Here is a 15,093-nt window from a genome sequence, read left to right as displayed (position 1 = left end):
TTTCAGGGGATGAGGGGTCCTGGCAGGAGATCTGCCCCCAGTGGAGAGAAGACAGGCCCTAGTAACCTCATATACAACAACAAGGACCGTTTTAGCCTTGTTTAAAGTCAACTGAATTTTAACGTGCAATTCACCATCAAATTGACACAGAACTGGTTACTTTTCTGAAGCCAAAGGTGGGAATAATGCTCATTCCTCTACGCCAGGGGACTAGCATATAATGAACATCCAGTAAATACTTGTTGAATGTATTGATTTTTAGTTTTAAGAAAAAGTCCAGGAGAGAAAGTGTTGATGTTAAAATTCAGAAACAATTGGTCATTTTATAATAAAATTTTTTAATAAAAATATATACTTTAAATTGGTATCATCCTAGAAAATCTGAGATGTGATTATAGTAAATTACAGTAGTCTGCCTTGTCTGCCTTGCTAGTAGGTCTTTTTGCTCAATATCTGCTAGATGAGATTAAAGGATCAATAAAGAAGAATCAGACAGCAAAATATTGGCATATAAATCATAGCCTCAGTTAGGAGTGTGTGTGTGTGTGTGTGTGTGTGTGTATTATATACAGAGCCTGCCAAAAATGGTATACACACTTCAGAAAAAAACATACAAATATTTCAATGCTAAATTTATTGAGACATGAGATTAATATAAATTAACTTTGACCTGTACAATTTCAAAAGGTGCTCAAAGTGGTGGCCATTAGCTTCTAGACATTGATTAGTACAGTGAAGTGCTGCTTGGGTAACCTTGGTCATTGAGATCACTGCACATGCATTTTTAGTTTCTTCTATAAGGGCCAGAAGACCAGTAGATTGGTTCTCTCTCTCTCCCCCTCTCTCTCTCCCTCTCTCTCCCTCTCCCTCTTCTCTCTCTCCTTCTCTCTCTCTCCATTTCTCCCTATCTCCCCTCTCCCCATCTATCTATCTATCTATCTAATTATATACCACATTTTTAATGGAGATTAAAAATTAATTAAGTTGATATGTTGATTTATTTTAAAGTGTAATAGTTACACTGTATCATCGTTTGTTCTTATTTTTCTTGGTATATGCTCAGACACTCAGGTGGGTAATGAACTTTCTCATATCTGTCTTGCATTTTATTTTTTGTCAAGATGATGATAAAATACCCAGGAGCTTGCTATGTTTTGGATAAGTATCTCCCAACACCCAATGTGCTGAAGGCTTGGTTCCCAGTCTATGGTCCTCCTGGGAAGTGGTGGAGCCTACTAGAGGTGGGGACAGGTGGAAGAAGTAAAGTCATTGGGAGAATGACCTCAAAGAGGCAGTTAGGACCACAGCCCCTTCCTTTCTCTCTTTTACAACTCCTTGCTGCCATGAAGTAAGCAGTTTCTTCCACCATGCACTTCCACCATGATGTACTGCTTTGCCACAGGATCAAGGGCAACACAAAAACCAGTCATAGACTGAAACTGTGAGCCAAAATAAATCTTTCCTCTATATAAGGTGTTTATCTCAAGTATTTTGTCATAATGACGAAAAGCTAATTTTGAAAAGTAATTTTGAAGAGAACTGAAAGTGACATCTAATTAACAATATGGTTGTAGCCATTCTTTCAAACATGGTAATGAAAATTTGCTGCTGATCAATGTATGTATAGCATTATACTTCTGCACTTAATTTTTGTTCATTTGCTCAACAATCTTTTGCTGCCTTATACATGGCAAATAAAATGTATAATAATTGTGCTGACTCTGTGTGGTTCTAACCGTGGCACCTCAATAAACATGCAGGTTAGGACAGTGATTAAGAAATGCTGATTCTGAGGAAGGACTACCAAAACTTAAATTTTAGTTATATGATTATGAGAACAGTCTACAACTGCTATGAGCCTCAGTGTTCTTTTTAATAAGTGGGGAAAAGTAGCACCTGGGATTTTTTGTTATGACAATAAGGTATAACATACACAAAGCGCTGTGACCCCTCACATAGAAGGTGCACAGTAAGGGTCAACACATTGGTAATGACAGTTGTGCTGTATTGTGCAAGGTGTAAGACCTGCATCTTATTGCATTCAATTTCCCAATTTTAAATTAAAAAGTTGAACCAGGCTTTCTTTAAGGCAAACAAATTACTATGTGGAAGTGCGGAGGGACTTCTAGCAGAAAATATTTGCATCTGTATTGCTTTACAATAAATTAGGCCTTCGGTGTGGTCTTCTAAAGGCTAACTGGAAGTGAATGGAGATAGCGACTCTGGTCCTAAGATGTGCACAAGTTAAGTCTCCGTTGTATTTAGTTTTACTAAAAATGGCTTATTTTCATTACTGCCTTATAATATTTACAGTAGGTTTTTTTTTTTAAACCATTCACTTTGCTTTTGACATTTTGGATTTTGGAGTTTTCTGTTCTGATTTTGAAATTTGTTCTCAAAGCTGAGTTCTTATAATGGCAGCTAGAAATCATTTTCTCTTGAGAGGAAAAATACACACAAAACTGCTAAATTGTTATCAGTTCTTCCCTTACATGTACTGCTATAATTTAAAACTCCCATAACAGTTTATACTTTCAAAGTATTTTAACACTACTTTAATTTTTGTTATGCCTGTGAAATGAGAATGCCAAAAATATCACAGAAATAGGTTAGTTTATAAAGAATGAGTAAACATCTTGATTTTCAAAAGAGAATAAATGTCCAAGCTAAAAATCAGAAATGACAGAAAAATGTGTTTAAATAAATGCGGTATGAAAAACAGGAAGTGTTCCCTGCCACAGAGAAAGAAGAAGGCTAACAATAAATGTTGTTTTTCAAAGACTAATAGATTCCTTTTTAACCAATACTTTAAAAATACATTTCATTGCATGAAATAAAATGCACAAAAATTCAGCTTTCCCATCTCAATTAATCCTGACAACTATTCACCCTGAGCATGCCTCTGTCTCATGCCTTGCATAATATCCTAACTGCCCGCATATATGTCTGTCTCTCCTTCCCACTCTTTTCCACTAAAGTGAATTCTATGAGGATGAGGGCTCAGTCAAGCTCACTTGCTTCTCTGTACACTCACAAAGCTGGTAGATGCTCAATAAATGGTGAATGGATTAATAAATCAATAAACATTAATCGAGTAGCCTATTGTAGAGTTTGCTGCTTAGTGGCTCAGACATGGGAAGAGATGATAAGATTGAAAGTCCTTAATACTTTTAGTATCCTCAGCCTAAGGGTGTTGGAGGGCAAACATCAGGCATCCTAACTACAATTCTGAGTTCCTTAGAGAGTGGCAGTTAGAAAGATGCAGAGTTCTGGGACAGACTGATCCAGAAAACAGGTTTTCTCAAGTATAGTATTTGGTTCTCAGAGTTGGATGCAGAGAGTTGGTAAATATCTAATCAATCAGTACCCGTCAGCTGACTACCTGGACCTGTACAGGTGGCCACTTACAGTGACAGAAGACTTGTCCTGCATTGTTTAAAAATATTTGTTTTAGTGAGAGTAACCTCAGAAAGATCAAGCATTAATTTAAAATCAATCTGTCTTTCTGATTGAAGAGCACATTGTTGTCTAGGGTAGGCATATTATACAGTATGTTATTTTGGTAAAATGTCAAGAAAGAAAAATATGAAAACAGTGGAAGATACAAAGCATGTGTTTGAGAATACATTAGCCACGTGCATGTTTAGAAAATTCCAGTAGACTAGCTGTTATAATAAACAAATGGACTCAAATGTAACTGCTTAGCTATGTAAGTTTTACTTTTTGCTCAAGCATAGGCCAAGTGGATGTTTCTGGTCCAGGGTTTGAGTGAGCATCTCTTCTCCACAAAGCATCTCAGGGAACCAAGCTCCATCTAACTTGGGGTTCTTCCAGCCACTAGAACTTGAGCCTCTCTCTCTGGATATGCTGCCTCAGCTAACAGATGAAGGGAGAGAAAGAGTAAGAGGATCTTAAATCACATATATATGTCTACACAAATAACTTTGCTTGGAGTTTACCTATCTGTTTGCATCTAACTGCAAGGCAAGCTGGAATATGGGAACCATGGGAACAGGAGAAAAAGGAACCTGTAATGAAAAATTAGCCTCTTTTTTTTGCCCTAACTTTTCTTTTCCTACGAACTATCAAACTCATTTTCTTATAATTAGTTTTAAATGAAAAGAAATCTAATTCTTTAAAGAAAATGTTTTGCTTGACAGTAATCTTGAATTTTTATGTTAAGAGGAAGCTGTAGTAGGTGTTAGCTTAGAACAAAGAAGCTGGTCAGAGTTACAGAGTATGGAAGAGTTGGACCTAATGCAGGATGCCAATACTTGGGTGTATTCCCCAAACAGCAAACGAGCAGTGCAAAGGGTGTAAACAAAACCAGACTGAAGACAGCATTCCAGTGTCTCCTTCATGGAAGTTGTCCAAGTGTCAGTGTCCTGGTGGTATTCAGAGAGTGAGTTCTCTCTGAGCTTGAGGAGATAAGGGTTATGGGCAGGTGTCCATCTACCCCTAGTTAGGTCAGTGCAAAAGAACTTATGTGTCTGTCTGTGGTATAACCCTACTACTCACCTTGAAGTAATGTCTGTGATCTAGCCTTAAAAATTCTTTTGGGGGCATGACTGGAAAAATCTTCCTTACCTGAATGTCAGAGCTGAGTAGTTTGCCATTTATGCTCACACTGGGTGTGAGCAAAGCTGGTCAAGTTATGGCCTATTGCAGGGGAGACAGTTTTCCTAACTCAAGAGACTGTGTCTGGGGCATCTGAAAATGCTCTACTAAGGTGGAGGGAACTTCTAGGCTACAGGATGAATAATAGCCTTTGCTACATTTTTCCTTTGTGTTCATTAAAGTATTTTTTTTACCTTTTCCCTTTTTACAGAGCAGTAAAGCAATGGATAGGCATCTTTTTCTGTGCTGAAGCAATATGATTATGCAGTCATAGGAGTTATACTTTAGAGAGTATCTCTTTAGAAATACTTTCTTTCCTCAAGTAAACAATTTCTTACATTTCTTGCTTGCTCACAATGTAGTACAAATTAGAAATGGTTGGCCTTACTTAGGTAAATTTGTAAAACTGAAAAGAAAACTGAAACCATGCATCAAGGCAGGTTTTCTTTGAGTAAGGAGGGAAATAAATCAGCATAACAAGTGAAAAGACAATATCCTGAGGATTGATCGTTTGGAATTTATATAGAATTATACATCTCTAGAAGCCTCCTGTGGGACTCACCATTTCATCCATGCCACAGCTTCACCCACTGTGGGCTTAATACAGTCCCTTCCTTCAACCAGAATTCATGAGCCTCAAGGGCAGGTAGCTCTGTGTCTAGCTTATCTATGTATCTTCAGAGCATAATAAATCAGCAATTGTTAACTGAATAAGGATGAGAAAACTGCAGTAAAAGGAATCACCAAAGTCACTCATGCCAAAGGCTTTCATATAATTAATTAAAAGGACTTTGCTTGTAGAAATTTTTCACTAAGCCTTTCCTGTTTGAAAAATAAGGAACAATCTTAAAAAATTGCTTCCAAATTCATGTAAGTCTACTCATAACTAAAACTTAGGGTCTCTGGGAACATAACATTATTTTACATATTCAAGGAAATAGAAAGGCTTTCTCTAATTATGTGTTTTCCAGTAAAGGTAAAAGTGATCTTGGAGGAGCTGCTTGAACTCACTTTTCCCCATGAATTTGCCACAATAGTTGAAGCAGACTTACAGCCCATCCTCTCATCTGTGTGCCTTGACTGCAGATGTGAATTGGAAGGGGACCTTAGCAAGGAAGGTGGTAAGAATGGTTAGTCATTTACTGTATATGTCTCAGAGGACATTGTAAGAGATTTCTTTGATAGCCCAAGCTGTTTTCTTACAATTTTGTCTCTCTTTTGGCTGACAGTGAGATCTTTCATGGACATCAAAGACATGATAAAATAGCTAGAAAGAGCTGCTCTTTAACCTTGGCTTTTTGTTTCCAGTGAGTCAAAACTATGATTCTACTTCAAATCTGAATCAGAAATAGGCTAGATAGAACTGTGCCATGAAAATGAATATTATTTTACTTCAAAGAAGTCAGAGGCTCTTATTCTGTTCTCAGAAACTTAGCATCGACTCCAAGAGGTTTGTTCTAGGATGCACTTTTATAGCTTTTTGGAGAACTAGCTAGATAGAATAGCATTGCCAAATGCTTTTGTAGTTGTTGTGAGTTTTTTTTTTTTTTTAACTCATCTACCTTAAATATTGAAAAGAAATTAGTTACTACCCTTATCAATTTATCAGGATTAGAGTGACATCTTGTGGCACATCATTTTCCCTTTTAAAACTGTTGCCCTTGTTAAAACTTATTCAAAACATTATATATGTATTTTGGGCTTATGTAGATAAATTATATAATATACTTGTCTACACACACACATAGACATACACACAATTAATTTATTTTAGGCGGAGTCACACTATGTTGTCCAGACTAGTCTTGAACTTGAACTTCCGAGCTCAAGTCATCTTCCCAAGTAAGCCTCCTGAATTCTGGGATTACAAGAACATGTCACAACTCCCATATTTTATAATGAAAATGTAAAGAAAATACAAAGTTTCTAAAACACCAGTTCCAGCCCCGTGGCAGTTTCCATGCAGCAGCTGTTGTCCCTGTTTGCACACACTGTCACCCTGGTACCCAGAGCATTGGTGATTCAGCAGTGCCAAAGAGTGGCCCAATGTTTGTCTTCAGGAATTCTATCTAAACTGTTGACATCTATTCTTAAAATGTTGAAATTGGCACTTTATCTTACAGAAAAATCAATAAAAGATTTTTTACACAATAACTAAGATTTATGTTGCTTCCACAAATAGTCATTATTTTTCTTTCTCAAATCTTTGTTGACTGAGACCCCAAGAGACAACAGTCATGGCAACAAGATTACTGAATGCACAGGCAATAGCCCCCAAGCCATGAATACTACCTGATCACCAGTAACTGCAAAACGCCATTGATGAAAATGATGTATAGAGGAAGACATAAAATATAGCAATGTTAATGCTAACAGGTAGTCTTTCCCGATGACATATATCAGGTACACATTATATTAATCTTTAGTATAATTCCGTGTAGCAGATGTATTATTTAAATAAATATATGGAAATTAAACAACTTGCTCCAAAGACAAACATTTGGTAAGCAACAGACTTGTGGGTTAAACTTAATTGTCTCATCTCAAAATCTATATTTTTTTCCATGGGCATCTGGTTGTACATATTTAAGCAAAAAATATCAGAAGAGATCATTCAATCATATGGTAAAGGATACTTTGCATTGGCAATTTTCCTTGAATAACAGACTGAGCAAGGAACAGTTGTATGAACAAATGTCAGATTTATATCCTTTCAGAAAAGGAGAGAAATGAAACATTGTCTCCTATTTGAGGAGGAAAAAACATCTACATCAGCTAAAATTTATAATGACTACTGAAGAAACATTTTCTGGAACATGCTATATGTCAAAAATATCCACTTTATTTTTCCTTAAGGAAATAAAAGCTTTTGCAACTTTCAAAAAGAGGAAAAGTGTATCTTTATTTAATGTACAATAAAGAGAGAAATTGAACAAAAGACAGTATGTTTTCTGTTTGAGGTGGGGTTTTTTTTCATTAAGTAAGCACTCTTTTTATACATCTTCATTTCACCAAAACAAGAAACTAATATGAACATGATCTACCTTTAGTTTTTATTTTACTAATGTTAAAGTAACTTCTATATTTTTGAGCCAATATAGTTAGTAAAAGCTTAACTGATTATTCTGTGGAAGTTTCTTTCTCCTTCTTCATAAGACAGATATTTTTTTCTTCACTGTCTATTTTTATGTCCTATGGAGGCTTAGCATTCCCTCAAGAATAACTTTGTTGGCAGACATGAAACAAAGTGCTTGTGCTAAACATTATATTTTCTGTTTGCATAAATCAAAGAGAAAAAATAAGCCATCGAGTTTTTTCCTTTTAAGAAAGTAAATGTGTTTAATCTTTTATAGTTCTATGATTCTTTCAAAACTTGTATAAAATTTGAAATAGGTACAAAAAACATAAAACTTTTATTTCATTAAAAGATCATAAGAAGGGGTGAGCAGGGGTAGAATGCATCTAGAACAATCATAACTATCTGAACATTATTGTATATGTAGAAAATAAAGTTGAATAAATAATAGGTCAGAAAATTTGAATATTATTATATTTTTGTAAAAATATAAACATCATTTTTATATTTTAGTTTATTTTCCATTCTAACATTGTGTATAAGGTTCTAGCCATGGATATTAGGAAGAAAATTTAAATGTACAGGGAAATATATTCCATAAAAAAGAAGAGATAATTAAGAGGAAACATTCAAGAAAATATAACAAGAAAAACATGCATACATGTATACACAACAGACATAAAACTCAACAAGCAATTAATCTATGACTATTCTGAAGAAACAGAATTAAACATCTCAGTAATTATATATGCACCTTTGAAGGACAGCAGGCAAGATAAGAGGTACTTCTAATGATGACATGGAATTAATGAAATGGCTTGTTTCACACAGAATATATTATAAACATGTAAGAATGATTGTAAGACATTATGGAAAATGGTCAAAGTGAAGGATTTTAAAGCTTAAAGGAGGACTACTTACTTACAAAATCATATTAATTCCCAATGACGCTAAAAATTCAAGAAATACTGAACTTATGCTTCCTTTAAATATATATAAGTGCATAAGACATATTTATCCAGGTTCATGCCAGTAAAGTCAGTTCCACACATAACAAGCAATCTGAACATGACTAAGTTAAATGTCTACTAAAACAAAGTTAAACAAATCAATATTCTTCAGAAAATTTAAATAAGACATACAACATATGGTACCTAAAATGTAATCCAAAAATTACGTAGTATACAGACACTCAGGAAAATCTTAACAACTCACAAGGAAAAAACTCAACAGATATAAAGCCCATGGTAATTAAAATATTGGAATTTGTGGAATGCTTTAAGGCAACTATTAAAACAATGTACAATGAAGTAAGGGCAAATAATCTTGAAACTAAAGTATAGTAAAGTTGAAACTACTCCGTAGAGAAATAAGCCATTAAAAAATATCAAATGAAAATTTTAAATTGGAAAAATCTAATTATACCATTTTACTAGATGAGCTCAATATGGTGAAAACACAGGAAAAAGAGTCAGTGAACTTAAATATAACTGAGGAATAATTAAACAGTTTGAACAACCAAAACAAAAATGTTTTTAAAAAATGAACAAGCCTCATTTCCCTGTGAGATAATATCTACAGGTCTAATGTATATTCATTCCAGTCCTACAAGGAGAAGGGAAAGGAATTATGACAAAAATTGTTTTGGAAAAAATAATGGTTAAAAGCATCCTAAATTTGGGGGTGGACATATATTTACAGATGTTTGAAACTTTATTTTTGAGGAAAAATTCAAAGAAAACTACACCCAGATACACAGTAATAAAGTGTTGAAAGTAAAAGATAAAGAAAAATATTTTGAAAGCAACTAGAACTGTTGACATAGGGAAAGAACTGTAGTACCAGGATCATATATTCCCAGAAAATATCATTCCTGAATAAAAGTGAAACAAAGACATATTCAGATTTTAAAAAGTCTAAAAGAAATTCTCACTAATAACTTCTATACTAAGAAAAATTCTAAATAAAGCTCTTCAGGAAGAAATGAAATGATACCAGAAAGAAACTCAAAGCTTCAACAGAGAAAGAGCAACAAAAATGTTTAATATTTGGATAAATGTAATAAATATGCTTTCTTTCTTAACTATTTAAAATGTGTATAACAATTGAAAGCAACAGTTGTAATTATTATCTAATAGGATGACTCAATGTTAAGTACACATAATACACATGATAACTAAATCATTAAGGGGAAGAGCAAGGGAATTATATTGTTGCAAAGTTTCTATATTCTGTAGAAGTAGTAAAATATTAATAGTCAATGAATTATAAAATTGTTCTTTATAATTCCTGGAGTGATTATCTAAATCTATCTAAAGAGAAATAGTAAAAAGTCAATAGGTAAATTTAAATAGAAAAGTAGGAAAGTTTTAAAATATTCTCAAAGAAGGAAAGAAAAGGAAAGCAGAAATATCAAAAACAAAGTGGGAAAACAGATAACATGTAATAAAATGCTAAACCTAAATCCAACTGTATGAATAGTTCCATTAAATAATCTAAACATACTAATTAGAGATTGTCAGACTAGTTAAAAAGAACAAGATCAAACTACATGTTAACTACAAGAAATGGATTTTAGATAATAAAAAATAATATAGATAGGGTAAAAGTAAAAAGATAGAAAAAGAACCATGTAAACAAGAGTCAAAAGAAAGCTGAAGCAGCTACACTATTATCAATTAAAATAGACTTCAAAGGGCTAGGGATTTAGCTCAGTGGTTTCACCGCCTGCTGCGCAAGCACAAGGACCTGAGTTTGATCCCCGGTACCAAAAAAAAAAAAAAAAAAAAAAATAGACTTCAAAGCCAGAAAAAACTTCAGAGATAGGAATAATATATAATATATGTTAACATATAATTATTTTATAATGATAAAATAATAACAATAAAAGTTTTAATTTTCCAAGAAGACATTATTATCTAAATGTGTATGCACCTACTGGGACCTAAAACCACACGATGCAAAAACTGATAGAACTAAAAGGAAAATATAAAAATACACAATTGCAGTTGGATATTTACTCCTTTTTCTAGTAAGTGGTAGAAGTAGTCAGAAAATCAGCAAAGATATGGAAGAGCCATATAACTAACCTGCCCTAATTAACATTTATAGAACATTATCACCAAAAACAGAATATGTGCTCCTTCCTTACAAACGTACATGGAACACTCACAAAGATATACCATACCCTAGGGTTTTTTAAAAATTTAAGAGAATCAAATACACACAAATTATAGTCTCTGATTAAAATAAAATTAAGCTAAAAACTGGTTGCATGCATGTCTGCGTGTATGAGGTGTGACTGAAAACTATGGTGGATATTTAAAGTTTTTTAAAATTATTACAGTAAAAGACATGTTGTGATTAATTCCCCTCAAAATACTCTCTATCACTTTGAACACACTCCCATCATTCTTGCTACTTTCTGAGGTAGGTCTGGAAGTCCTCTTTGGTGAGTGTTTTAGTTGTGCTGTCATGGCTGCTTCAGTGTCCTGAAACATTTACCTTTCTTAGTTATTTTGACTTCTGGAAAGAACTATACATTGCACAGTGTCAGAGCCAATGAATAATGTGGATGATCACACATTGTGTTTTTTAAGCCTGCCTTTCAGTTGGATGGCACTCTGTAACAGCATTCACTGTATTGTTTTTTACCACGATTCAAAAACACACTCAGAAAACAGAACTTCCAGAACTGCTTCAGAAAGTTGCAGGGATGATGGGGTAAGTATGTTCAAAGTGAGGGAGAGTATTTTAAGGAGAAATAATAGCAATGAGTCTTATTATAATATATTTTTAAAATCTGAACAGTCACCAAATGTATATGTATGTCCCCAAATAGTTGAAAATTAAACAGCACGTTTCATCCATTAGCCAAAAAGGAAGTCTGACTATAAATTAGAAAATATTTTAAATTGTCGAATGTAAATGAAAACAAAACATGACATACCAAAGTTTGAGGGGTATAGCTGAAGGCAATTTAAAGGATTGTAAAAGTACATTTAAAAACAAGAAAGATCTCATATAAGCTTTCATCTTAATATATTAGAAAAACAGAGCAAACTAAACTTTCAAAAAGCAGAAAGGAAGATATAGAAGAATAGAAACCCATGAAAATGCAATGAAATCAAAAGCTGTGGTTTATAAGGATTAATAAATTCAATATACCTCAATCAGATAGCCAAGAGGAGAAGAAGTGAGACACAATTTACAGTGGTCAAGACTGAAAGGCATTATTTAAGATCTTGGTGACATTGGACAATTTGAAGAAACATTAAGAATAACTCTATACACATAAATCGAACAATTGGGATGAAATGAATCAATATTTGGTACAGGGCCATCTACTCAAACACAAGAAAAAACACCTCAATAGACATATCTTTTAAAGGAATTGATTTAGTAGTAAACATTTTCTAAAAATGATATATCCGAGCCCAGCTTGTTTCACTGGTAAATCCTACCAAGGATTCTTAACATGAAAGGAAGAAATAATATTCATTCTGCACAATATCTGCAAAATAAAAGAGGAAAGAACACTTCCCAACTCATGAGATCAGTTTTATTGATTCCAAATCTGAAAGCAGTACAAGAAAACGAGAGACCAATGTCCCCTAGGAACATAAGTGCAAAAATCGTCAACAACTATTAATTTAATCCACTAATATATAAAAGAGCAAATTTTGTATAAAAAAAGAAACAGAGCATCATGAAGTTGAGTGTTTTAGGAATGCAAACCTGGTTGGACATTCAGAAATCATTCTATGCATTGCACCATATTAACAAACTAAAGAGCTATAAGATCATATAAATGTATATAGAGAAAAATATTTGAAAATTTCTATCCATAATAAAAGATAGTATCAGCATAGCAAAAATACAAGAAAATATCACAACTTGTTAAAGGGCATTTACAGAAAACTTAAAGCTAACATTATTAATAGGGAAAGACTGAATATTCATCGTTTCTAGACTAAGACAAAGATGTCCTTGATCACTAATCCTAGTCATCATTTTACTGAAAGTTCTAGCTAAAAAGTCAAGAAAAAATTGGTATTTATTCAAACAAAAGAAAAAAAAGTCCCTCGTCAGGGGTGACATAATAGTATATGTGGAAAATCCCAAGAAATTACCAAACTATTACAATACATGAATTTAAGATCACTGTATATGTGGTCAATCAAAATATAAAAATTAATCATTGTATATAAGAATGAACAATTGCTGCTTCCAAAGTTTTAAAAGTGTCATTTGCAATAGTTTCAGAGAATGAAATACATCATTATAAGTCCAAGATATGTGTGTTCATTATCTATGTACTAAAAATGAATAACACTTACCTAAAATATAAAACAAAGGCTTAAATGCGTATCAGTTTTTGTGGCTTGATTTAAATATTTACATTTTAAATATTTCAATGTTTCTTGGAAATTTTAATATTGCTAGCAATTCTCCTAAAATTGCTTCATAATTTAACACAGTCTCATGCACAATTTTTGTAGAAGTTCTATGTTTTGTGTATTCCAGATACATACAACAGATTCTAAATATATATATATATATATATGGAAAAGAAAATGAACCAAAAGGCCTAAAGTAATTTTAAAAAGAAAAACAAAGTTGGACCACTCACACTATCTTGCTCTAAGTCTTATCGTAAAACTATAGTAATCAACACAGTGTAGTTGGTATTAGAGAAAGGGCAGACTGATAGAACAGAATAGAGACTAGCAATAGATTCACACAAATATAGATAACTAATTTTAGACAAGTTTGGAAAAGCAATTCTATAGAGAAAAAAGTCTTTGAATAAACAGTGATGTAATAATTGAACATCTGTATATCAAACAAGCTATACCCCACACATTTACAAAAAATAAGTCAAAATATATTTTATACTTAAAGCAAATATTATAAAAATATAAAAGAAAAGCATAGAAAGTAGCTTTTGACATTAGGTTAGACAGAGTTCTGTATTTTAACACCAGAATGCAATGTTAAAACAATGGGTTTCTTATAATATAATAATACTTTAATATTTCTAGAGTGTGTTTTGTGAAAAACATTTTTGAAAGACTAAGATAAGCTTGTAGATTGAAAGAAAATATTGGTGAGTCACATATTTGACAAAAGCCTGAACTAGAATATAAAAGAAATTCTAAACTCAACTACAAAATAATCTAATAAAAGAAATAAGCCAAAGATTTTCAGATACATTACCAAAGACAATGCATGCATGAAAAATGAGCACATGAAAAAATACCCAACATTACAGAAATCAAGTCAAGTCATGAGAGACAAGCAAATTTAAACTCTAACTAGATACTATCACACATTTTCACAATAGCCACACACATACACGCACACAAACATGTGAGTTCACACACACAAGCTGACTTGATCAAGGGCTGGTAAGGATGTAGATCACCTGAAATGCTTTTATATTGCAATAGATATGCAAAATGGCTTAGGCACTGTGAATAACATTTAGGCAGACTCTTATAAAGTTAAACATACACTTGTTATATGATTCAGTAAACCCAATCCCATTACAATACAGAAATGAAAAGTTTTCACATAGTTTCACACAAACATGTACATGCTTGTAGCAACATTATTGATAATTGCCAGCAATTAGAAATAACACAAAAATATCTTTAATGGGTGAATGTAATAGTCACATAGTGGATTGCTAGTCAGCAGTAAAAGTGAATGGACAGGTGACTTGAACACACAACTCAGGTGAACCTCAAAAGCACTGTTGCCCAATAACACAATGTCAATGTCTTGAAAGTTTATGTGTTGCATCATTCTTTGTCTATCACCTGGAAAAGGCAAAACCATAACAAAGTTCAGACAAATGCTTGCCAGAGGATGCAGATAGGGAGAGATGTGACTATGAAGGGGTGGAGCAAACAATTTTCAAGCGAACTGTTTTCTATTTGATTGTAATGGTTACATGAATCTACACATTTTAAATCTTATAGAACTATATATACCAAAATAAATGAATTTTGATGTATGTAAATGTCTTAAATCATGGCAATTTAGAACTTTTTAGACACAGTAAATTTTTTACTAAGATCTTAATGTACTTATTTATTCTGACTTAATAATAGAACTGCAAAACTGTGATACATGGTACAAAGAAATTCCAATATCACAAAACCTGGCACCAAATTCTAATTTCCTTTGAATATTGCTACAAGTTTATAACAAGTTTGCTTTTTTCAGACTTTCTTTTCTGGGTCATATTACATAGGCATAATGCAAAATATAATCTTTGTTAAATAGTATTGAGCTAGGAAAAGCAAACATTTTAGATACTTTAATTGGCTTGGGGTCTCCAGGGGCTTCCTTTGATGGCCTTTTTCCTTTATTGTCCTACTACAGAGAGGAGA

This window comes from Heterocephalus glaber, unplaced genomic scaffold, assembly GCF_053883595.1.
Source record: "Heterocephalus glaber isolate CG9 unplaced genomic scaffold, H.glaber_assembly_v1.0 deba00001504, whole genome shotgun sequence".
Classification (NCBI taxonomy): domain Eukaryota; kingdom Metazoa; phylum Chordata; class Mammalia; order Rodentia; family Bathyergidae; genus Heterocephalus; species Heterocephalus glaber.
The sequence above is the reverse complement of the archived record's forward strand: the minus strand, read 5'-3'. Positions refer to the sequence as shown.